We start from the raw sequence: 24,248 nt of genomic DNA on the forward strand, positions 1-24,248 counted from the left end.
GAGATTCTAAGGGAAATCCATCCCTGGCCTCCTCCAGCGCCTGGTGGCCGCCAGCATTCCTTGGCTTGTGTTCTACACCGCTCCAATCTCTGCTTCTGTCTTCACATCACCTTCTCTGTGTGCCAGTGTCAAATCTCCCCCTGCCTCTCTCTTCTAGAAACATGTGATTGTATTTAGGGCCTGCCGGGTTAATCCAGGATGACCTTCCCATCTCAAAATCCTCAGCTTAATCATATCTTTTGCCATATGACATAATATTCACAGATTCCAGGACTTAGGAAGTAAATAGATACCTTTGGAGGGCCGCTTTTCATCATTCCACAAGGGGATAGGCACTTTATACATCTTTACCTCTCATATCAAGCCTAAAAGGTAGCTATAACTTTTGAAGTTTTACAGAAGAGGAAATCGAGGCTCAGTGAGTTTTGCTATCTTGCCGGTATGCAGCTGGTAAGTGGGCCAGCCTCTTTCTGCTACTCCCAAAGAATGTTCTTGGGAGAGACACTGGACCATCCTGTGTGACTCCAGAGAGTTCAGTTAACTTCTCAGATGCTTCAACATCTGAATTTTCATCTGTAAAATGAGAATCAATTAGATAATTGTTGATGAAAATTCTTTGAAAAGTATTATGTTATAGATGTAAGTGGTTATTATTATCTAGAGTGTATTCCAAAGAAAATCTTCATGGAAAAGAGATGACTTAGCTGAATACCATGAATGAAATGCCAAAAAGTTCACAGGTATCATCACCCTGGCTTGGGGCACTGAGTCTTCACTTAAGATTGCGGATAAGGTTCTGATGTAGATATGTTTAGAAATCTGCCCTGTTTGAGGAATTGTACCTGGAAGCCACTTCCCAGAGAAGGAAAGGGAGAAACGCTGAATTATTTCAAGCTTGGGGCGGGGCGGGAAGGGCAGGGAAGTTTCACTCCTTATGATGCTTATTGATCTCTTCATGCTTCCAGGCACTCGTAACCAGCGTGTTAGAATTGGGTTGCAATGATACCGCATGATGCTTTTGTGTGTTCGCTCTCTGGTTTCTGTCATCTGGGTAACAGAGAAAGGATGGAGGGAGAGCAGCGAGGTTGGGAGGTTGCACAGGTAAGCAGTGAAACAACACCGGAAAGAAAAAGTCAGGCACGGGGAAGAACGTTTAGTGAGAACCTAGATGTTATTATTGAAACTGCTTTTTGACTGGTCAGGCCTCTACTCTGCGTTCATGCTGCATTTTTGAATCCAGATCAGACGTGGAAGACATGTCCACTCAGAATAGAGAACGTCCAGCATCATGGCAGACATCCCTAATAAATCATAGCAAACCTGCGCTCCCCACCAGTCAACAAACCCTAGCTATCGTCTCTGTACTAGATGATAACCCTAGAACATCACTTTTACTGCGTTAACTATCTTACCTAATTCAGAAGGCTCTTTTGACCTGTTGTTTGTACTAAAGCTTAAGCTGCCATTTACTATTTTAGTAAAACCTGGTTTCTTTGTGACCCAATAATGCCAGCTACTGATCACTCACCGTGTACTGAGCATGCTACATTTAATCCTCACAAATGTTTTCTAGGTATCCAAACAAAGTTCATCTGAATATGATATCAACCAAAGGAAGGGTTCTGTTGCTTACACAGTGTTTGAAGCTTACTGCCCTAGAGAATAGTGTTTCTGGAGACGAGTGAGGCATCCCACTGTTTGTTCTCCGGTGTTTATTGTTAGATGGCTTGGGGAATGCAAAAGGTGTTATCAATATTTACCCTCAAAATACTTATGCTTGTGGTGCGGGCAAGACAAACTCACATGATCCGTTAAGGAAAAACAAAATCCATGTATGTGCATGTGTGGAAAGAAAGTGAGAGGCATCAAAGCAAAGTGCAAATATGACAAGATGTCGGCAGTTGTTGAATGTGGGTGGAAGGTATTCAGGAATTCATTCTTTCAACTTTATATGTTTGGAACTTTTCACAATAAAAAGATGGGGATGGAATAAAATACAGAGAGTTGATGTATTTGGGGAAAAAACCCACTTCATTTATGAGCTTTTTGTCACTTCTGTTTCTTTACATTTTTATGGAAATATAATCTGCGTCACATAAAGTTCACTATTTCACAGTACATCTTCGGTAGTTTTGGTTTACCCACTATATTATACAGTCATCGTGCTTTTGTTGTTCAGTCACTAAGTTGTGTCCGACTCTTTTGCGACCCCATGGACGCACCAGGCTCCTCTGTCCATGGGGTTTCCCAGGCAGGAATCCTGCAGTGGGTTCCCATTTCCTCCTCCAGGGGATCTTCCTGACCCAGAGATCAAACCCACATCTCCCGCATCCGGGCAGACCCTTTACCACTGAGCCACCAGGGAAGCCCCTATACAATCATCACCATTGTCTAATTCTAGGACATTTCCATCACTCCAGAAAGGAGCCCCATACTTATGATTAGGCTCTCATTTTCCCTTCTCTGTCCCCTGGCAACTACTAATCTACTACTTTCTCTCTCAATGGATTTGCCTGTTCTGGACATTTCATACAAATGGATTGATCTAGTATATGACCTTTGGTATCTGGCTTTTTTCACGTAGCATAATGTTGTATGCTATATATATCCATTGTATGGATATATAATATTTTCTTTACGCATTCATCCATTGATGGAAATTGGAGTTGGTTCTACTTTGGGGCCATTATGAATAATGCTACTATGCAGACTCATGTTCAAGCTTTTGCGTGACTGTACGTTTTTAATTCTCTTGGGTATATAGTTAGGAGCAAAATTGTTGGGTCATATGATAACTCTATATTTTACCTGTTGGATTGTCTTCCAAAGTGACTGCACCATTTTACATTCCCACCGGCAATGTGTGAGGGTTCCAGTTTCCCCATATCTCTACCAACACTTGTTGTTGTCCTTTTTCTTTTTCTAATAGTCACTCCATTGAGTATGAAGTGATTTCTCATGGTCTTGATTTGTATTTCCACCACTTGTGTTTTTAAATTTTAATTCTGATGGTTGACTGTCAGCTGAGAAACCAGACTAAGAAAAGCAATAGAGGGTCCTAATAGCAATTGCATTCTGCCCTTACTTAAGAATCATCTCCCTATGCTCTCCAGACTAACCCTGAGTTGACTGAGACTTGTTTAGTTTTATATTGTTGTTTAACGAGTCACCACAAGCTCACTGGCTTCAAATAACACCCGCAGTGTTACCATTTCCCGGTTCTGTAGGTTGGAGGTCCAACATGGAGGAGCTGGGTTCTCTGTTCAGAATATCTCCAGGCTCAAATCAAGATGTCATCTGGGCTGAGTTTTCATCTGGAGGCTCTGGGGAAAATTGTTTCCAAAACTGTTCTTGTTGATGGTGGAATTCAGTTTCTTATGACTCTAGAACTTGCTGTCAGCTGTGAGCCACTCTCAACTCCTAGAGGCGACCCACATTCTTTGCCACGTGGGCCCCTCCATCATTAAGCCAGTGAGGGCATATAGAATCCTTGCTCTTTGAATCTCTGACATTCAGATCTAGCTTTATAGAGCTCATGTGGGTAGGTGAGACCCACCTGGATAATCTCTGTCTCTAAAGGTCAACTGATTTACGACCTTAATTACTTCTGCAGAATCCCTTCTTAGCAGTACCTAGATTGGTGTTTAAAAAACTGGGGAAAGGCGTATATATAGCAAGAGCTGGGCATCTTGGGGGCCAAACTAGAATTCTGCTTCCCACAGGGCTTTTGACACAAACACTAAAATAGATCTTTTGTTGATTACAGCTTCAAAACGTTTTAATGTACCAGTCGTGCAAGAAGTTCCAGCTTTATGGCAGACATTGGCCAAGAACCGTTTAAAGTATGACAGTATTCTGCAGCTCATTGATATTGTCTCTACTGACTCTTGTTGATTATGGAATTGATGGCTCCTGTTCGCTTTAGGGGCTCTTAGCTTGTGGACTGGGACCTTGCTGAACCTTGACAAAGTGATAAATTGCGCTTTTATGTCCTTGTTTGATTCTGTGGCTCTTTTGAAACGATCACCCTTCTGATGTGCCCAATAAAATCCTCTTTGATGTGTCAAATACGGGCAGTTGAACTTTTAAGGGATTTTAAGTGCCAAAATTAGTGTCTGCCCACATTGGTGCAAGTGCCACTTTCTGTTTGCTCCTCATGATGGACAGTGGATTTAGGAAATGTGTCATTTCCCTCCCCTGTATGAGAGTCTAGCTCTCATGTTCTGAAACGGGAATAAATTGCTTCTTGTTATATTAAGTAGAATAAACCACAGTGAGCACATGTGAAAGCAGAAATGACTTTGAGAGAGAAAGCCAGGGGGAACAGAGGTCAAGTCAGAAGTGACTAGAAATGTCGCTCTTTTAATACTGTCAAAATGCAGTAGGTTTTCAACTAGTCTAACAACAGCATTTTCCAGCATACTGGGACACTATTTTCATAAGATGAATAATAGATGTTAAGTGGAAAAGGGTTCTGTGGTCAAATAGGTTTGCCATTAACATGTATTAAAATTTCTGAGGGAGAGATACAGTATGCTGTGATTTCCAAACTTAGAGTCTGAATGCTCATTTTGGTTTTCCATTTAGGAAATATTTATAAGATTGGAGCTTTAAGGAGCACGCTTTGGGAAGGACTGTGTTGAACAAAGTCTCTGACTCAGAAAGCAGGACCATGTGTGTTGGCACCTTTGTCGCAGCAACTCAGAAATGGACACGTCTCCACATTTGTGTGACAAGTACATGTATGTGGGTCATAGATGCACGCATTTAGATCATAAAGATGGATAGCACTTCTTCTGCCTCAAATAAATTTCCCGGTATGATTATTTCCTAATTCCTTCACAGTCTATTAATATTATTCTCAACCTAGCCTTAGAAATTGCCTCAGACACTTGTTACAATTTTATAATCTAATGAATGGAAAAAAGAAAGAAATCAATATTTATTGATCATCCCCAATGGGATGGGTCCTTTGTATGCGTGCGTGTGTGCCAAGTCGCTTCAGTCATGTCTGACTCTTTGCGATCCTTTGGATTGTAGCCCGCCAGGCTCCCCTGTCCATGGGCTTCCCCAGACAAGGATACTGGGGTGGGTTGCCATGCCCTTCTCCAGGGCATCCTCCTGATCCAGAGGTCGAACCTGCATCTCTTACAGCTCCTGTGTTGGCAAGTGGGTTCTCTACCGCTAGCGCCACCTGGGAAGCCTGGGTGTTTGTATGCTGCTGCTGATAAGTCACTTTAGGCTCCGCCGTCGCTGGGATTCTCCAGGCAAGAACACTGGAGTGGGTTGCCATTTCCTTCTCCAATGCATGAAAATGAAAAGTGAAAGTGAAATCTCTCAGTCGTGTCCGACTCTTCATGACCCCATGGATTGCAGCCCACCAGGCTCCTCCATCCACGGGATTTTGTATACTTTGTCTTATTTAAACTTCGCCATAACCCTGCTGGAGTGTTATTATCTTCAGTTCATAAATGAGGACACTGAAACTCAGAGAGGTTAAGCAGTTTGCCTAAGGTCTCACAGCTTAGAAGTAGTAGAGGGCACTCAGATTTGGGGTCCAGGATGCTCTGACTCCAAAGCTTCTTCTCTTCTCAATATTACCCCTGCTTCTCTGCCCTTGTTGCTAATCTATTTAAATATTTGATATAATTGAGCTTGCTGAAAGCTGGGTATAGATCAAACATTTCAAATCGAGTTGTATTTTCCCAGTGGTCAGCATTATGATTTCAGTGGTGCTTCATCTGTAACCGCCAATGGTTTGGGGTGTTTGAGTTTTCAGTTTCCCCATTCCTTCCCTATTCTCTATCAGATGATTAATGATCTGAAAAACAACCTTTCATAATGCACTAGGGAAAACAAATTCTGATTTCATTTATTTTTCCATACTTCTATGCCACGTAAAGGAAAGCATATGTTTTCGTTTATTTGCATAATAATAGAGAGCCTGCAGCCAAACAGACTTAGGCTCCAATCGTTTGACCTTTGGCAAAAGACTTCATTTCTGTGCCTGTTCCCTCAGTCTGTAAAATGGGAATGATAACTCACTCTTGGATGCTAGTCCAGGACTAAGATTGTGAAAAGGAACACTTCCATAGGGGTGCTTAGAATGTCTCTTCTTCTTCCTCAACACCGGGGCTTAATATTGGTGGTAAAGATGAAAAACAGGAAAAAAAAAAAAAGAAATGCCTGAACCCCGTTTAAGGGCTCTGATATGGTTGTGAAGAATCTAGCACCTGTTCCCGTGTTGCTCTTACTGATTTTGCTACTAGTTCATTTATGGCCAGTTGGTACCAATTCAGGGTATACTTGAAAATTCAAGTAAACATGAATATACATTAATATTAACCAAAGAGCAAATATTTGTGAAACTCCCCTGGCCTTCATGTTTACCTTCACTCTGAGAAGCGTAGTTAGCAGAAGTAACATCAAACAAGAAGGCTGTTTCCATCATCTAGGGAGCGGGCTGTCCCCGGCTCGCCACACTGGGCCTCGAGCTGATCTCTGTCCTAAAATGAGGGAGATTCATTGGTATTTAAACACTAGGTATCTTTGCTTAAACATATGTCATTTTAAAACACTCTTATCTTGATAGCCTCAGAGCTAGGGAGCACAGCGCCTTGCCCATGTTAAGATCATTTTGCTGAATTAATGAATATTTACAGAAACATGCTAAATTCCATTTCCCTCACTATTTAACTCCCAACGAGATGAACAGGTTTTGTTTTGTGCCTGGACACAGTTTGGCTTCTGGAAAATATTTTCCCAAGGAGCACAGTGGAAGATGAAATAACCTGAGGTTGCTCAAAATAAAAGCTACGCCAGTATTTGTCACTCAGACTCTCCAGCTCTGACCTTCATCTGTTTGAGACAGACTTTTGTGGCTTGGCAAGAGAGAGTAGTAGGCCGGCTCACTTCTACCTGAAATCTTAAGTTGACTATAGACAACCCCTGCTCCCAACACACACCTTATAGTCTTCCCATTGAGAATCATCAGCTGTCCAGTTCACTCATAACTCCTTCTGAAGGGTAATTTAAGAGTGCTAAAGCAGTCTGGAAAACCTGCTGCCTTTCCACCTTGCTAAATGATGCCGCACCCACTGTGTACAACACTGAATAACTCACACCACGCTGCCCCTCACGGCTGCTTTAGAGCAGCTCCTAGTCACTGACCTGGGCCAGCTTCACCTCTCAAAGACTGGACTGACAATGTTTTCTAACCTCACCCATTTCCGTTTAAGAGTCCTCTGGTAGTCATCTTCGAGACCACATAAATTAACCCCATTCCTGGGAAATTCCACACAGAGCCTGGGTAGAGCCAGTCTGACCACTGAACTGCACAGCCTTGGAGAGAGTTCTTTCCGGAAAGCCCACTGAGAGGAGGACAGCAGAGCCCCGTCACTCACGGTGGCAGATCAGAACAAATCGTCCTCAGTTTTTCCTATCTGGAGAATCAGTGGGTTGGTGTGGGCGGAGCTGGGAGGCTGCCATGGAAAAGGTGCAATCTCCCTTTCTGCCAGTAGGGGATTTTAAAATAGCGTCTCAAGAACCTCAAGGAAATCATGACAAACAAGAGATCGCAGGGATGGACACAGAGAGACACAAGGAGGCAATTGCTATTTCTGTTTGCTGCTTGGGTTAAGATGATGAGTCATATTTTTAACGTGGGATGGGGGGCGGGGGGAGAGTGGTAGGACGTGAGGAACAGAAAATGCTCTTCAGGACTCTCACTGGTCACTGGGGGCTCTCCAGCCTGGGGGGCAGCACGGCTTGTCTCCAGAGACCAGCACGGCTGTGTCCACATGCTCTCCTTCCTCTGTGCTGGGCGAGAATGAAAACCAAGACAAGAGTTCAAATGCCCAGCGCCGGTGCTTTTGCACATCCCTGGGATTTCCCCATTAAACTCAGCTCTGGTTTCTTTTCCATTTAAGTCATTTATTTCACTATTGTTTTTTTGCTGCGGTAGATACTACATACATAAAATTTACCATCCTAACCGCTTTTAAGTGTGCAGTTCAATGACATTAAGTGCCTTCACATTTTTGTGCAACCATCGGCGGCCGACCATTCACAGAAACCTGTTTTCATTTTGCAAAACTGAAACCCCATACCTGTTAAACACTAACCCCCCTTTCCCTACACCCTGCAGCCCCAGTAACCACCACTCCACTTTCTGTCTCTGTGAATTTGACACATTTCATTTTCACAACGCGGTTGGGCTGCTGTGGATGTCTGGTAGGTGGTAGAGGCCAGGGATGCTGTTGAACAACCTGCAGGGACAGCACAGCCCCTGAAGACCAAGGATTACCTGCCTCCAACTGTCAGTAGTGTTGAGAATGAGAAACTTCCGTTTAAGAGATGCAAGGAAGAAGGAAGAGAAAGGAAAGGAATGGATGTTGACCTGGAGAAGGGAGCCTGGAGGGAGAAAGTCAGCAGTGAACACATTTGCCATGGGAGCAATGCTAGAACCTCAGCCAGGGAGTCAAGAGATGAGCTGGGCTTTTCCTCCCACCTCTCCAGTGACCCCAGTCCCCCCTTCCAAAATCACCATGTTCCAAACCACCGTCTCTGCCTCAGTATCTTCCTCTGCTCAATGGGGCAAACGCCAGCCCCCTGTGCCTGACATAGTGACTGAGAGCGACAATGCAAGGTGCAACCATGCGTGCTGCGATTCATGGGGTCACAGAGTCAGACACGACTGAGCGACTGAACTGAACTGAACTGAACCGAACCGGAGGTTGAACATGCTTGACCTCCAGGGCCTGTGACGGCCGCCATATCACCCACCAGCATATCATAGGTTCAACCTTTCTGAGACTAGCAGAGGAGAGGAGCGGAGAGAGTGAGGAGAAAGCGTGGCTGTGGGCACAGGGCAGGCCCCAGGTGCATCTTTGCCTAACACGACCCGCTGACTATCACACTCCAACTGACTCCCAAGAGATTCCCTGGGTCTCAGATCATCAACTGACATTCCTAGGACACCCAAACGACGCATGGCTTTTTCAAGTCCTGTTTTCTGCATTTTAAGGCGTTCGAGGTCAGTGACAGGATGCAGAGAAGAGCCAGCCTGTCCTGTTTGTATAATTTGGTGTATTTCCATATTCCTACCCATCATTACACCAGGCGAGGTAATCATCTTGGTTGCAAGTGTTCACCTGTCTGGCCTGAGCCAAATTGGCAAATGCACCCTATTGGCTCCCTATAAATATTCATTAATGTTGAGGTCAGATGAGCTGTGGAATTCAGCAAAGGATCATTGTTAACACAAACCACAGCCTTCTCCCCCACCTGAAGGACTCCGGGCCTTCCAGCAGGAGCGAGAAGGCACGGGATCACATGTCAAGAGCTAAGGAATCAGAAAGAGCTAAGGAATCAGACTGAACTTAAATGGAATCAGGACATGAGAAGATGTGCCAGATGTTAATCACAGGGGAAGATACACACCGGGTAACAAACGAGCTACTCCGTCGTGGCAATTTCCCTAAGTGCAGTGGGGGCTGCTGAGAAATCTTTATGCCAATAAAATATTCGCAAGCCACTTTTTTTAATTTGGTAAGTCCACCTGGAAGACTGGCATACATACTGATGAGCAGGAAAATCAAAATGACCACAGAATTCACCTTCCAACAGGGAAGAGGTAAATACCAAGGATGATTTTCATTAGTCCTCAGATCACACACGAACAGCCTCCACTGCTGGGGTTTATTGGCCCTCGTGTAGGTCTTTGGGGTTCTGGAGAGCGGGGAGGGGTGGGCTGCCTCAGTTACAGACAAAATAGATGGCTAGCCCAGTGCCAATTAACCTCCCTTTAATTGATAATTAATTTTAAAGCCTATTTACTCTCCCTGGAACAGCTGAGACTTTAAAAATACCACTGTGAAAACAAATCGAGAATAAAGTCCTCTCTCAGGAAATGAAGGGGGCCTCTCGGGGATGGAGAAAGAGCAGACCTCTTGGACAAGCTGTTTTATTAAAGGATTCTGAGTGTTCATGAGGTGACAGAGCAAAGTCATAAGGTGGCCACAGCTGCCTTGTAAGTGGGCTGTCTCTACAGCACTGCCCTGCTGCCCGTCAGACTGACTGATTGTCACCGTGTGCTCAGGACCGGGGGTTCCCCAGGACACGGGATTTTCAGCGCTAGAGATGGGAGAGCCTCGTGTCCTGAGCCCTATACCCTCTACATCGATTCTTTCCACTTCCTGCTTCCTCTGGGCTCCAGGCCTTGGCCCCAGTCTCCCCTTAACTCTTTTCGGCAAAGCTCTCTATCCTCCTACACCCAGTCCTTTAGCCTCGGGAAACCGTAGAGCTCACAGAACATTAAGGTTATTGTGTTGATCAATGTCCAGACTGACTCATCAAATGCCTTCCTTTGGTTGTTTGTTTATTATTATTATTTTTCTGACTATAAAAACAACTAAAACATCCTTACTGACAAAGAATACTAGGGGCAGGGGAGAGATAAATTAGGAGTTTGGGTTTAGCAGATACACATCACTATATATAAAAGACATAAACAACAAGGACCTACTATATAGCCCAGGGAACTATATTTAATACCTTGTAATAACCTATACTGGAAAAGAATCTGAAAAAAAATGTATATGTATAACTGAATCAATCTGCTGTACACTTGAAACTCACACATCGTAAATCATTGTAATTTTAAATCCTTCAATTTAAAATTAATTAATTGGTTGATTAATTTAAAAAAGAATACCAACAAACAGAAAAGGCAGCAAAATATAAAGAGAATGTAAATATACAGAGACTATAAATACAGCAAAACAGAGATCGCTCAAATCTCAGCTCTCGGAAAAAACAGTCAGTATCTTTGTGCAGACTCCTTTATTAATCTTTGGAGCAAGGAAGTCACAAATCTTCTGGTCATATCCTATTTCATCCATTCACTGTTTAATGACCTGGGGAAAATATGACTGTGGTCTCTACTGTATCTCCATTGTGATTATTCTAGATACTCCGAAGAGACCCAGATATGGAGATTCTACTGTTCATAACATTGTGTGTAACGGTATATCATAACGTCATATCAGAAGAGACAATGGTAAATGACAACATCATAATCATGACAAAATAGTATTTTCTGCCATCACTAATGAAAAATGAACTTTGTTTTGATCTGAATTCACTCCAAAATGTGTTTGAGGTTGAGGGTGAGGGGGCAGCTAAGAGAATCACTACCCAAACATGTGAACTTGACTGCTCAGCGTGTCACATGAGATATCTTTGGAGGGCTCTCCTTGGCCAACGTCTAGACCTGTTGACCAGTCCAGTTACTCCAGCAGGGTCTAACTTGGGAAGCTTGCCTTTTTCTCTCCCTGGGGATCTCTGAGTCTCACAGGAGACTCTGTAAGTCAGCACACAGGAAAAGCTCTGTGACTCTGAGTCTGAAAGCTCAGTTCCCTTGTGAGATGTGGATGTAACAATATTTGCCAGCATCTGGCAGTGTAGATACCCACATACTCCATGAGTGCAAACACTCAGCATGAGCAGCAGCCCCGGGTAGCCTCTGCCCCACTGAACAATAGGGTCCTGGGACCTGAAGGGACCCCTAGAGATCGCCCTGCTTCTGGAAATACTGGACTTGTCTACTTTTCATTCATTACTTTTCCTTCCTTCCCTCTTTCTTTCCTTTCTTCCTTTCTTCCTTCCTTCCAGGCAGCTCTTGCTGAGACTATGGATTCCCAAGCTAGTCTGTTTAGGTATAGACTCCATTCTCCATTGACTAGCTGTGTATGCCCTTGTGCAAATGACCTAACCTTTCTGTGCTCAATTTTCTCATCTGTAAAATAGGGAGAATAATAAGACCTAATGCCTATCACATAGGGTTAGTATGAGGATTCGACAAGTTAATATGCATGTATAGGCGCATGTTCTATGACAATTCTTGTACACAGATGCTCAGTAAATGCTAATTCGTTCATTCACCTAAGATCTTCCAAGTTATTACAATAAAACGGAACAAGGAGTATGCTAGGTCTGGGGACCTTGCATTAAGGAGAAAATTTATCTCTGCTCTCATAGAATCTACCATCTAGAGGTGGCCAATAAACAACAAGTAATACAATGAACAATAATACAACAATAAGCAAGTAAACAGGTGAAATAATTACAAATTGGGGTAGACTCTCTGAAGGAATCCACAGTGTGGCCAGACAGAGAATAATGAGGGAGACGTGGGCTTCCGCCACAGCACGGTCCAGGCAGCCCTTTTGGAAGAGATGACATTGACCTGCGATCCGAGGGTCAAGCATGGGGAGGGTCGAAGGGCAAACCTGCCTGGCAGAGGGACTCGCTGGCGTGCAGTCTGCTTTTGAATATGCTATCTAGGTTGGTCATAACTTTTCTTCCAAGGAGTAAATGTCTTTTAATTTCATGGCTGCAATCACCATCTGCAGTGAGTTTGGAGCCCCCAAAATAAAGTCTGACACTGCTACCACTGTTTCTCCATCTATTTCCCATGAAGTGATGGAACCGGATGCCATGATCTTCGTTTTCTGAATGTTGAGCATTAAGCCAACTTTTTCACACTCCTCTTTCACTTTCATCAAGAGGCTTTTTAGCTCCTCTTCACCTTCTGCCATAAGGGTGGTGTCATCTGCATATCTGAGGTTATTGATATTTCTCCCGGCAATCTTGATTCCAGCTTGTGTTTCTTCCAGTCCAGCATTTCTCATGATGTACTCTGCATAGAAGTTAAATAAGCAGGGTGACAATATACAGACTTGATGTACTCCTTTTCCTAAATGGAACCAGTCTATTGTTCCATGTCCAGTTCTAACTGTTGCTTCCTGACCTGCATACGGATTTCTCAAGAGGCAGGTTAGCTGGTCTGGTATCCCCATCTCTGAAAAAAAAAAAAAAACCCAAATAAATCTATATCTATATATATCTTTTCTCTGGAAAAGGCAGAGGAACCAGAGAAAAGATATATATAGATATAGATATAGATATAGATATATTTGTTTTTTTTTTTTTAAGGATATGCAGTCACTCTCAAAGTTATGGGAGAGGACCAGATTTGAAACCAAGCTCCCAATAGCAGCCCCCAAAACAATGTCTGCACAGGGGCCCTATGCTTAAATCCCTGTGCTGCCGATGGTGAGCTCCACGTGCCCTCAGCACAGCTTTCCTTTCTGCTTCTGCCGCAGAATCGGGGTCCCAACTGGACTGGTAGCCTTGGCAGCACCTTCCCAGCTGCAGGCCCTCTTGGATCTCTGCCACCTGCCATTTTCCAGTTCCCTGGGTATCAGAGAAGGAACGATGCCATTCAGTGCTGCAGACACCAAACAGGTGAATATTGCAAAGATGCCGGACAAAAGGACACCCCCCTAGGAGATCTGGGCAGGCTGGAAGAAAGGCAGCATTTATTGACATCAGAAGTTGGGGAGAGATTTCTGTGACTACAGAGATTGGGTGAGGTCTTATCAAGAACGTTTCCTTCCTGAGAATTTTTCTGATACATGCTGCCCAAACCTTACAAACCTGGGATTGTGTGCTGTTTTCCTCCTTGTTTGATTTCCCATTGCTTTTAAAGGTCTTTCTTCACTAGATTGGCAGAGCAATAATAGCAGCTCCTATTTGTACAGAACCCATTCTATGCCAGGCACTTGCCATACATAATCCCTAAAGCTTGCAGTCCACAAGTTCAGATTATTAGCTCCACTTTGCAGATGGGAAAACTGAGGCTTATAAAGCCACGTGCTTTGTGACTCTACAGACAAGTATAAATGGCAGAGCTGGAATTTGAACCCAGATCTCTCTGGCTCTGAAGTCCATGCTTTGCCCTCACCTCCTAGCATAGGGAGACACTCTGCAGCTCTGGCACACAGCACCAGGTCTGGCAAGAGCTGCTTCACCTGGTATCTGCTGAATTCTCCTGGCCCACCATCCGCACCTCCTTAACTGGCCCCTTTTCTTACTGGGCACAGGGAGGTGGGGGGAGAAAGGGTTCCCTGGCCTGCCCCTACATGGGACAGATCGCTGGGTATTTTTAGCAGCCTGAGAGGACTCCCAGTCAAAGGGACTCCAGTTTTCAATTTGCCTTGTCAGCCCTGCCTCCTGAGTTCCCCGCAAAAGGTTTACGGTCAACTCGGAGCAGCTTTGCTGATGCAGCTGGGAACGTTTATAACCATAGCAAGCTCTCGCAGAGCCCCGGCACTGATTTCTTGCCCATCTCCATCCCTGAACAGAAGATTTTTCAATCGAGTAGGTTCGTCTCACGCACAACATTAGTTTTAAAACAGCTCCAGCCCAGCTCTGAGGATGGTACAAGGCCCCACAAGGGGATCTGTACTCAAAGTCATGCAGATACATTTATTTTGCTTTCCTCTTTCTCCCTCTTTGAGGAATTTTAATCCATCATGCAGGAGTATTTCTCCCATGTCAGGAAAAAAGCCTCGCTCCACAATGAAGACAAAGAGCTGTGTATTGTGTTTGTAGAGAGAGGAGAGCTCCGTTTGGGCTCACCCGAGGGCTTCTCAGGATTAGATAAGGAGGGAATTTTCCCTAACACTTGACCCTGGGAGTAGGGGCTAGAAACTTGCTGCGGCAAGGGCAATCTGCCCGCAGTGTCAGCGTCGGGCCCGGGGCTGGCAGATAGGCACCGTCTTGCCAGCGTCAGTGTAGCGGGAAGGATGAAGCGTGCCTGGGTGTGACCGAGTCCTGCAGACGACGGCATGAAAGCACAGTCAGAGCCTGTTCGTGGACAAGAGAGCTGACCTGTGGAGATCAACGTGCAACCCTGTCTGTCATTATTTTGTGCCTACCCAGGTGTGTCTGCAGGATGAAGCCCTAGAAATGGGGTCACTGCGTGGCAGAACGTATGTTAGTCTCCCATGGCTGCCTAGCCACAAACGAGTGGCTCAGGACAACACTGAACCATCTTCTCTTGCAGCTCTAGGGGTCAGAAGTCCAAAATCAATTTCATCGGGCTAAAACCCAGGTGTTGGCAGGTCAGCTTCCTTCTGCAGACTCCAGGAAAAGCGTGTCCTGGCCTTTTTCTGCTTCTGGTGGCCAGCTGTCTTCTGTGGCTTGTGGCCCCTTCCTCTGTTCTCAAGAGCCACTAATCTCTTCTCCATCAGCACATTGCCTCCTCCTCCCTGAACTCCTGCCTCCCTTTTATAAGGACCCCTGGATAATAGCAGACCTACCTGGATAACCTAGAATAACTTCCCAGTCTCAGGATTCCTAACTTAATCTTAAATCCTTTTTGCCACATAAGGTAACACATATTCCAGGGATTAGGATGTGGACCCTAGCATTCAGCCTCGAAGGATCTGTACTTTTATATGCTCTTGACAAATTATAAATTGCCCTCCATACAGGTGGGCGTCCCTTTTAGCTCAAACAGTAAAGGATCTGCCTATAGTGCAGGAGACCTGGGTTCAGTCCCTGCGTTGAGAAGATCCCCTGGAGAAGGAAATGGCAACACACTACAGTATTCTTGCCTGGAGAATCTCCATGGATAGAGGAGCCTGGCGGGCTATAGTCCATGGGATTGCAGAGTCAGACACAACTGAGCGACTAACTTTCATTTTCTTTCACTTTTTTTCCAAAGGTGGTAACAGTTCACCTCCTCACCGTTGTTATGAAGGCAAAACTTTTTCTTATACCATTAACACAGCTTTACCAAACTGATTATTTGGTGATAAAAAGCCATACCCCTAAAAATGAGAAAAAAGTCATACCATTGTGGTTTTAATTAGTGTGTATCTTATGAGTGAGTTAAAGAATATGTTTGCATGTTGAAGAGACATCGTATGTTTCACCTCTGGTCCTGTCCTGTCACAGTTTACCCACCTTCCTTTGGGTTGTTGGCCTTTACAACCTTTGAGCCGAATTGCAAATGGTATTGTTTTTCTTAACCCCATTTTTTTTTTTTTCCACTGGCGAGAAAGTTAAAGTATAGAAACTTTGAACTGCTTTCTCAAAGCTGCAGGATGGTAAATGGCAGGGTGGGGATTGACACCCTCCTTGACTTTGAACTTACTCTATGTTTCAGTCTTATCAACTGGCAGCTAAGCATAGATTACTTCTCTGCCAAAGCACACATTAGGGATAACAAGTAATAAACCTCTTATGCTGGATGGTGCTTGTGCAGTTTTCCAAGAGTTTTCTTTTTTTAACCTCATTTTTACCTTCTTAGATATTATCATCCCATTTTACATATGAGGGAACTGAGGCTCAGAGATTTAGGAGCTGGCCTTGGCCATGTGACTGATGAGTGTGAACCTAAGGTCAGAACCTGCTCCTAGCACGGTGCCTTTGGGCTATTCCATCAACCATTTGTGGTTTAAGGCTTTCATACACCACCTTCAGGTTTTGTTACCCCAAGTCCAACTGTATAATCACTTATCTATTATCATTTTTAAAATGACTGATTTTCTAAAAACTTAGCCCCCTTCTAAGTGGTAACAGTCGTGAAATAACAAGTCTGATGTGCCTTGTTTGTTCCTAATCTCACATATCTAAGAATTTCCATGGCCCACCTGAAATGCTCTGTTTCCTGTAAGCGGCAACAATGCTGCACATTTTGCAAACACTGCATTACATTCATAAGACCTCATGAAAAATGACAGGCTCTTATAAGCATTGTCCTTTATTAAGCATCTACTAAATGTCAGATGCTTCATTTAATCCCTACAGCAGTCCTCAGAAAGTGAAGTCGCTCAGTCATGTCCGACTCTTTGCGACCCCATGGACTGTAGCCTACTGGGTTTCTCCATCCATGGGATTTTCCAGGCAAGAGTACTGGAGTGGGTTGCCATTTCATCCTCAGAGACTGGGCTTTCTCAGTTCATGGAACAGTTCATGGAAATGAAGGCTCAGAGAGGTTAGTTGACTTACCCAATGTCACACAGCCAGCAAGTAGCAGAGCTGGGATTTGAGCCCAGTTCTTTCCAATTCAGAAGACCATCCATTTGCTCCACACCTGCATTCTTCCAGGTCCTCCCAATCCTGGACACTAGTTGTCTGATTGCAGAGTCCACCCCCAGTTGGTGATTGCTGGTCAGGACTGTGAACATCTCTGCAAGCTCTTTCACTACATGCAGTTAGGATTTCTGACGCAGCCCATGTAATGATTCAGGGGCCTTACTGGTCTGCCTTCAATTTGTTTTATCAGCGCAACACCTTCATGAGGTGGACAAAAACAATGAACCCATTTATAAGTGAGGAAAGTGGAGAGTTTACACGAACCTCTAAATTCACCCAGTAAGAGAGCTACAGAGCCAAGAATAATACATAATATTGTTTCAGGAGACTCAAATGCCGTGAACCTAAGAGCTTCCCAGGGCCCCGTGGTACTCAGGTCGTCAGAAGCTGTTTCCCAGCCCTGACCCTTCAGAAGCAGCATTTCCTCACTGCTGCAGAGGTCGGGGTCGGGTGGGGGTGTGTGCAATGCTTACATCTGGGAGTTACTCGGACTGTCCGCAAGAGCTCAGACCACCCAGAGCATTTTCTCCCAGTTATTCCTTTAAAGACCATAGCCCGAGTAAGTTTCCGTCAAGAGAACAGCACTATGTATTTTGTAGTGGTAAAAATAATATAGATTTTACCTAACAGAACACTCCCAGGGTTACTGTGAAAATGAATGGAGCAGTATGCCAAAAGCAGTTTTGAATTCTAGACGGGGCTGAAGTGGAGGGCAATTCTATTGTTGTTCATCCTACATGATAGTACAGGAGGACCTGGGAGATATCACAAATTCAGTTCCAGACCACTGAAATAAAATGAATCAATCACATGTATCTTTTTTGGTTTCCCAGCACATGTAAAAGTCATGTTTACCCTCTACTGCAGTCTGTGAAGTCTATACTAGCGTTATGTCTTAAAACAAAGTACAGACCTTAAATTAAAAATCCTTCTTTGCTCAAATATGCTAAGCTTCATCTGAGCCTTCATCAAGGATCATTGGTCACAGATCACCATAACAAACAGAATAATAGTGAAAAAGTTTGAAATATTTCGAGAATTAACCAAAATATGACACAGACACAGGAAGTGGGCAAATGCTATTGGAAAAATGGTGCCGCTAGACTTGCTTGACACAGGGTTGCTACAAACCTTCCATTTGTTTAAAAAAAAAAAAAGAAAGAAAGAAAAAGCAGTATCTGCGAAGCGTAATAAAACGAGGTATGCCTGTAATTGATTGTTGAGGTTGAGGGGGATGAGGTTCCTTGATAACCTTTTGATTTTGCTGTGAAAAACTGATTGAACAAAGGGTTGTTATTCCTGTGGGTATAAAGATAATTCTTACATTCTGATCTCCACTTCAGCCATTTCCCTGGTATTCTCAGCTACATTTTTTTCAGATTCTAGTGGCCAGTGTGACTGACACAGCAGAGTAAATTCCTCTGGGCTTACTTCTAGACTGCAAACGATCAAAAGGATGCTGAGCATCTGAGACACAGCTGGTTTGGTTTTCAGACTTGGGGAGTTAAAAACTTAGGTCCACATGAAACCCTGCATGCAGATGTTCATAACAGCTTCATTCATAATTGCCAAAACTTGGAAGCAACCAAGATGCCCTTCAGTAGGTGAATGGATAAATAAACTGCGGTCCATCCAGACAGCAGACTATTATTAGCACTAAAAAGAAATGAGCTATTAAGCCATGAAAAGGCATGGAGGAAAATTAAATGCGTATTAGTGAGTAAAAGAAACCAATCTTGAAAAGGCAAGATACTATATGATTCCAACTATATGACATTCTGGAAAAGGCAGACCTGTGAAGACAGTAAAAAGAGAAGTTGCCAGCAGCTGGGTGGGAGGAGGGAAGAATAGGCAGAGTGCAGAACGTTTTTTGGTGGCTCAGGTGGCATAGTGGTAAAGAATCCGCCTGTCAAGCAGGAGACACAAGAGATGCAGGTTTGACACCTGGGTGGGGAAGATCCCCTGGAGAAGGAAATGGCAACCCACTCCAGTATTCTTGCCTGGGAAATCCCATGGACAGAGGAGCCTGGTGGGCTGCAGTCCATGGGGTCGCTGGGAGTTGGACACGACTGAGCAACTTCACTTTCACGTTTCACCTTCATGCATTGGAGAAGGAAACGGCAACTTTCATGGGGTCGTGAAAGAGTTGGACACGACTTAGGCAGCTAAACAACAAGAAGAGGATTTTTAGGGCAGTGACACTGTGTGATACATGGACGACAGATGCATGCCATTATACTCTTGTCAGAACCTATAGGACGTACAACACGAAGATTGAACCCGAATGTAAGCTATGACTTTAAGCAATGACGATGTGTCCGTGTAGATTCATCGACTGTAACAAATGTCCCGTTCTGCTAGGGGACTTTGAGAATGAGGGAGCTGCACATGTGTTTCTGCTCAACATTGCTATGAACCTAAAACCACTCTAAAAATTAAAATTTACTTAAAACACACCCACACACAAAACCTAGAGTATGTCTCCGGGAGATGCCCAATTTATAGACAGGGAAACTAAGGATAGATTTGGACATCCTGCAGGCATATGACTTCAGATCTGCCGACCTTGAGGTCATTGTCCTTTCCACTGCACCCTACCTGCCAAGGAAAATGTCAGCACCAACCCATCCGTGACCCGGTCGCCCACACCCAGAACGGAAGACGCGAACACTGACGTCTTTGGCCCCTACAAGGCATCCTCCCCAGAACTTCTTCCTCAGGCATGCTTGCTGTTGAAGCCGGACGATGGCAATTGCCTCTTAACGACAGTGGTGCCTGTTGGCCTGGATTGTAGTTGTGTGCCCGCTGACTGGGCATTAGGACATGTTTATGTTGTGCCTTGAGCAAAGGAAGGCATTACTCACACCAGCATCTGCTCCCAAGAAGTCTGAAAAGCTCACTTATTCCGCAGAGCACGATGGAAAATATAGCCCCGAGCCAAAGGTCATCCTCTGGCTCCTTTGAATTCAGGGAGCCAGTGGTCTTGACCCTTTCCTTTCATTCACCCCCAACTGTTGCTTGAGACTCTTCGATCTTAACTTGAATTCTATAAATACAAATACGTCTAGTTTTTTTAATTTAAAAAAAGTATATATAACTTTTTTTTTTTTTAGTAAAAAGCTTTCTACCGGGAAACCAGTTGGCCTCCAATATCTTTGAATGGATTAAGTTTCAATTCATAAAGTCGGATTAAAATGGGGGAGCCAGCTTCCCACTTGCACAGGGTGTTTACTCTGTTCCCGGAAGCCCTGGGAGGAGGTCTGGCCCCTTAGCCGTTTCCTCTGACCAGCAGCTGATTCCTTTGATATCCCATCTTGTGTTCTGTCCAAAATAAATGATGGGAGCGATGCAGGCTCCCGTAGCATGGAGAGACCGTCTGCTGGTGCCATCTGATTCCTCAGCAGGCAGAGCAGCACCGCCCTGAGATGCAGGGCCACCAAGGCGGATTTGTAGGCTGTAGGGGAGCGGGGTGGGGGCGGGGGAGACCACCTTGCCCTTCACACAGGACAACAGCCTACGAAGGGAGAGTGCGCCGCATAGTCTCAGGTCCCAGGCACTGGAACCCGTGCCAAGAACGCGCCCGGACCTCTGATCCGACAGGAAGCTGCCTCCTGTATGATGCATTGCCACCAAGTTGCTGTGTGACCTTGGGCAAGGCACTTCCCCTCTCTGAGACCGATTTTCCTCATATGTAAATGAAAAGAGAATCATCATAATAACAGGTAACGAGTATATCCCAGGCATTCTCTCAGTTACCCCCTTCAAAGGACCTCTGCCACCGGCATGAACATCCTCATTTTGCAGACGAGGGACTGTGACTGAGAGAGGTTTGCCCACAGTCACAGAGCTGGTAACCGACACAGCCAGAACCTGGGCTCTGTGCGTCCGACTCCGGTGCCCACGCCATTAACCTCCTGCGATGCGCTATCAAACGCCTTCTGCACAGTCGCTGCGAATCCTCAGGGCAACCATAGAGGGCCGATGATAGCGTCGTTTTATAGCATTACCCACGTTTTATAGATGAGCAAAGGTCTTGTAACATCTTTTCCACCTGTGCAAAGTCTATTATTTTAAGTTCAGGAGGACAGCGATAGAAACATGAGATTAGGAAGGTCAGTGCTCAGACTTCCTGTTGGCAGAGGAGAAGGGACAGAGGGCACAGAGCGAAGGGAAAACAAGAGGAGAGAAAGTGGCTCCGCAGTCAGGTCTGCAAAGCCCTTCCCAGGAGACCTCTCGGCTCTCCCGAATCATTTCTTTGCAACAACCATGGGAGGTGGGCACTGTCACCTCCCCCTTTTTACAAAGGAGTTTGAGGAGAGAGAAGGAAGATGCCCAGGGACAGAGTGTGCGACTGAAGTGACTCAGCAGCAGCAGCAGCAGGTTATAGAGCTCTTAAGAGGAGCCATGGGGCTTGAGCCCAGGCCCCTCTGATCCCAAAGACCTAGCTCTTGAGCTCTCCGCCATCCATCCTGCCTCCTGACCCGACTCCTGACCCTCTACTCTGGCCGCCTGAGGTCTCCTGGTTCTATAAACGCCCCGTGTACTTGTGGACACCCGTGCCTTGCGCTGTGCAGTTCCTTTGTCCAGGAAATCCCTTCTTCTCCCCTTTGTCTGTTGGCCAGATTTCTTCACAACCATCCAGTCAGGGCCAGCTCAGGGCTCTCCTCTTCTGAAGTCTCTCCTGAGATCCCCGGCAAATGTCACACCTCTTCATCTGTGTCCCCTGAGCTGTGTGATGGAAATGAGAGCATCAGATGATGATGGTGGCTGTAACAATAATCACTGCTATCATAAAAACTGCAGCCTTTCTCGAGTCCTTACTGGGGGCCAGGCCTGGTGCTCAGCATTCACACATACCTCGTTTCACGCGTTCCCACCACTGATGCCTTTCTGAAGAGGAGACTGGGACTCAGAGAAGTCAAGCACCTTTCCGATGGCCGCTCAGCTATCACACGCTGCACCTGTGCTGGCGTCAGCAGTAGGAGCCGTGACGATCGATCCTGGAGAGGGGAAGGACACCGGGAAGGTGCCACACGCTGCGGAATGCGGGTGGTGGCCTCCACAAGTGGAAAAAGGCGAGGAAACTTACACTCCCCTGAAGCCTCCAGAAGGAGCCAGCCCTTCTGACACCTTGAGTTTAGACTTCAGACATGCAGAACGTGAACCAGTGTTGCTATACGCTGCTAGGTCTGTGGCCATATGTCACAGCAGCAAAAGCAGACTCATACAGGCAGAAATGCTTTTCGGGAGAGGAGTTGACAGTCTGTGGTCAGTACCCCAGCCAGGGCCTGGCTTGCAGAAAAACATGCTTGTTCAATGAAGACGTGCAGGCTAGGTGTTATCTGTGAGCAGGACTGACTGTCCAGTATGTTGGCTTTTAAACCCAGATCTCTGGAGCTCTCAGCCTGGCCTTTCTGTCCACCGTTCCAGAAAAAGCACATCACCCCCACCTCCTCTTCATGTCCTGTCTGAATGAATGGTTCTTTTCTGTCCATATAAGGGATTATTGTTCCAATTATTTGTGCATCTCTATGGAAACATTCCTTAAAACTACTATACGTCAACTTGAATTTTCCACCAGCAAAGTCTTTGGAACATCTGTCTGTGACTATGGTCTTGGTTTACATTGAGGGAGGAGGTACTTCCCTTTCGTCCATGCATCGGTGATAGATAAAGCCATGGAAAAGCCTCGGGCGTCAGGAAGCCTGAGCTCCGTCTGGCTCAGACCTGCCCTTAACTTTCTCTGTGACCTTGGACAAGTCACGTCACCCAACATCCGTGTACTTCAGCTCTATTTCCTTGCTTGCAAAGTGTGTTGAACTGAATGATCTTGAATACTCCTTTCTGCTCTAAGATTGTATGATTTTCTATCCTCTCCTAGTCAATAATGCAGTTCTATCTACCAACCAGCCTTGCTGTCCACCGCTGTCCCTTTGCACTCTGCCTTCAGGGATTACAGAGCTATTTATTCTTTACAAAGCTATTTTTCCTGAATGATAATAGTAATAATAATACCATCTGCTTCCTCTTTGATGCTACTTTGATAAGCACTTTATAGACACTATCTCATTTAATCATCACTGCCCCAGGGGTAGGTATTTTTATCCCAGTTTTACAGACGAGAACATTAGGCTCAGAGAAGTTAAGTAACTTTCCCAGCATCACACAGTAAGTGTCAGAGATGGCATTTAAGTGAGCTGTCTGTTTACAGAGCCCGTGGCACTCTTAACCACTAGCTCATAGACTACCAGGAACGTGGTTAGGGCCCAATCAGCACTTGCAGACCATTTGAATGAATGAACCTGAAACTCATTCCAAGAAGCAAAACAGTTATCATATTTCAATGCTGGGGGCTGAAGGCACTTCTTAGAGCAGCCATCCCCTAGCTGAGCTTCCAGGGGGCACAAGTGGGAGCTTCCTGGTTGGTTTACAGTGTGTCCTGCTTGGAGGTCACAGCCATGGGGAATGACAAGGTCTGAAGCTCTGTTTGGATTATCCCTTCGAAGCCAGAAGCCCCAGGCCGAGGGTGTCCCTAATGAATGTGGCGTATTGCTTTTGCCTCAACTATCGCCATTTACAGCATGCATTTGTCAGGCTTGTTCAGAGCTTGCGTTCCTAACCTTGGTATTAGGTGAGTTATATATACAGACAACTTTCTTCTGGAGTAGACCTGGGAAGGGTTCTAAGCCAGCCCTTCACTCCCTGCCTTTCAGTCCAGCCGCACCTGTCAGCAGCCTCTACCTGGTTTTTGAGTGAGAAGTCCAGGCAGGAATTCTAAGATGCTGTCATAAAGAACGAGCATCCTTTCCCTCCTTTCCCCTTCCGTGGAAGCAAAGAGAAACCCTGAGCGGTTTCCCCCTGTACATCCCAGAAAGTCTGTTTCACAGAAGACCTTTGCTTAGAAGGTCTAATTCTGTTTAACAGAAGACCAGTCCTAGGCTGCTTTGAGCGCTGCCGTGGTTAGTGCTGTAAGTCATTTCCGGAAGGACACAGAGAAATGCCTCTTTAGAGGAGCTACGCCAGCCTCTTAGAATAGGTTCATCCTTTTGACCTTTTCTAAGAGATGGCTGTGTACATGCTGATCACTTAGTGCAGGAGTTCTCTGTGAGGGTGGCTTTGCTGCACGGGGACCGTCAGCAACGGCTGGACATTTTTGGTTGTCACAACTGTGTGTGCGGGGGGTGGGGGGCGGGGAGGGGGTGCTGCTGAGCAGCCTGCAATGCACGGCATAGCCCCACCACAGAGCACTGTCTGGGCCCAAACGGACACGAGTTTGAGCATGCTCCAGGACTTGGTGA

The 24,248-nt window shown here is 45.3% G+C and overlaps 2 long non-coding RNA genes across 5 annotated transcripts in view; one reads left to right on the forward strand and one right to left on the reverse strand.

Annotated features, from left to right (window-relative positions):
• The window catches only part of LOC121816951 (uncharacterized), a 282,412-nt gene that overhangs the window by 15,011 nt on the left and 243,153 nt on the right, over positions 1 to 24,248 (forward strand). The window lies entirely within an intron of this gene.
• LOC132658003 (uncharacterized) lies at positions 10,828 to 22,415 on the reverse strand. The gene is made up of 3 exons (XR_009596879.1): positions 21,808 to 22,415; positions 16,864 to 21,678; positions 10,828 to 12,862 (listed from the first exon to the last, which is right to left on the reverse strand). It is a non-coding gene; the product is annotated as an uncharacterized LOC132658003 (long non-coding RNA).

The sequence above is a fragment of the Ovis aries genome, chromosome 17, assembly GCF_016772045.2.
Source record: "Ovis aries strain OAR_USU_Benz2616 breed Rambouillet chromosome 17, ARS-UI_Ramb_v3.0, whole genome shotgun sequence".
Taxonomy (NCBI): domain Eukaryota; kingdom Metazoa; phylum Chordata; class Mammalia; order Artiodactyla; family Bovidae; genus Ovis; species Ovis aries.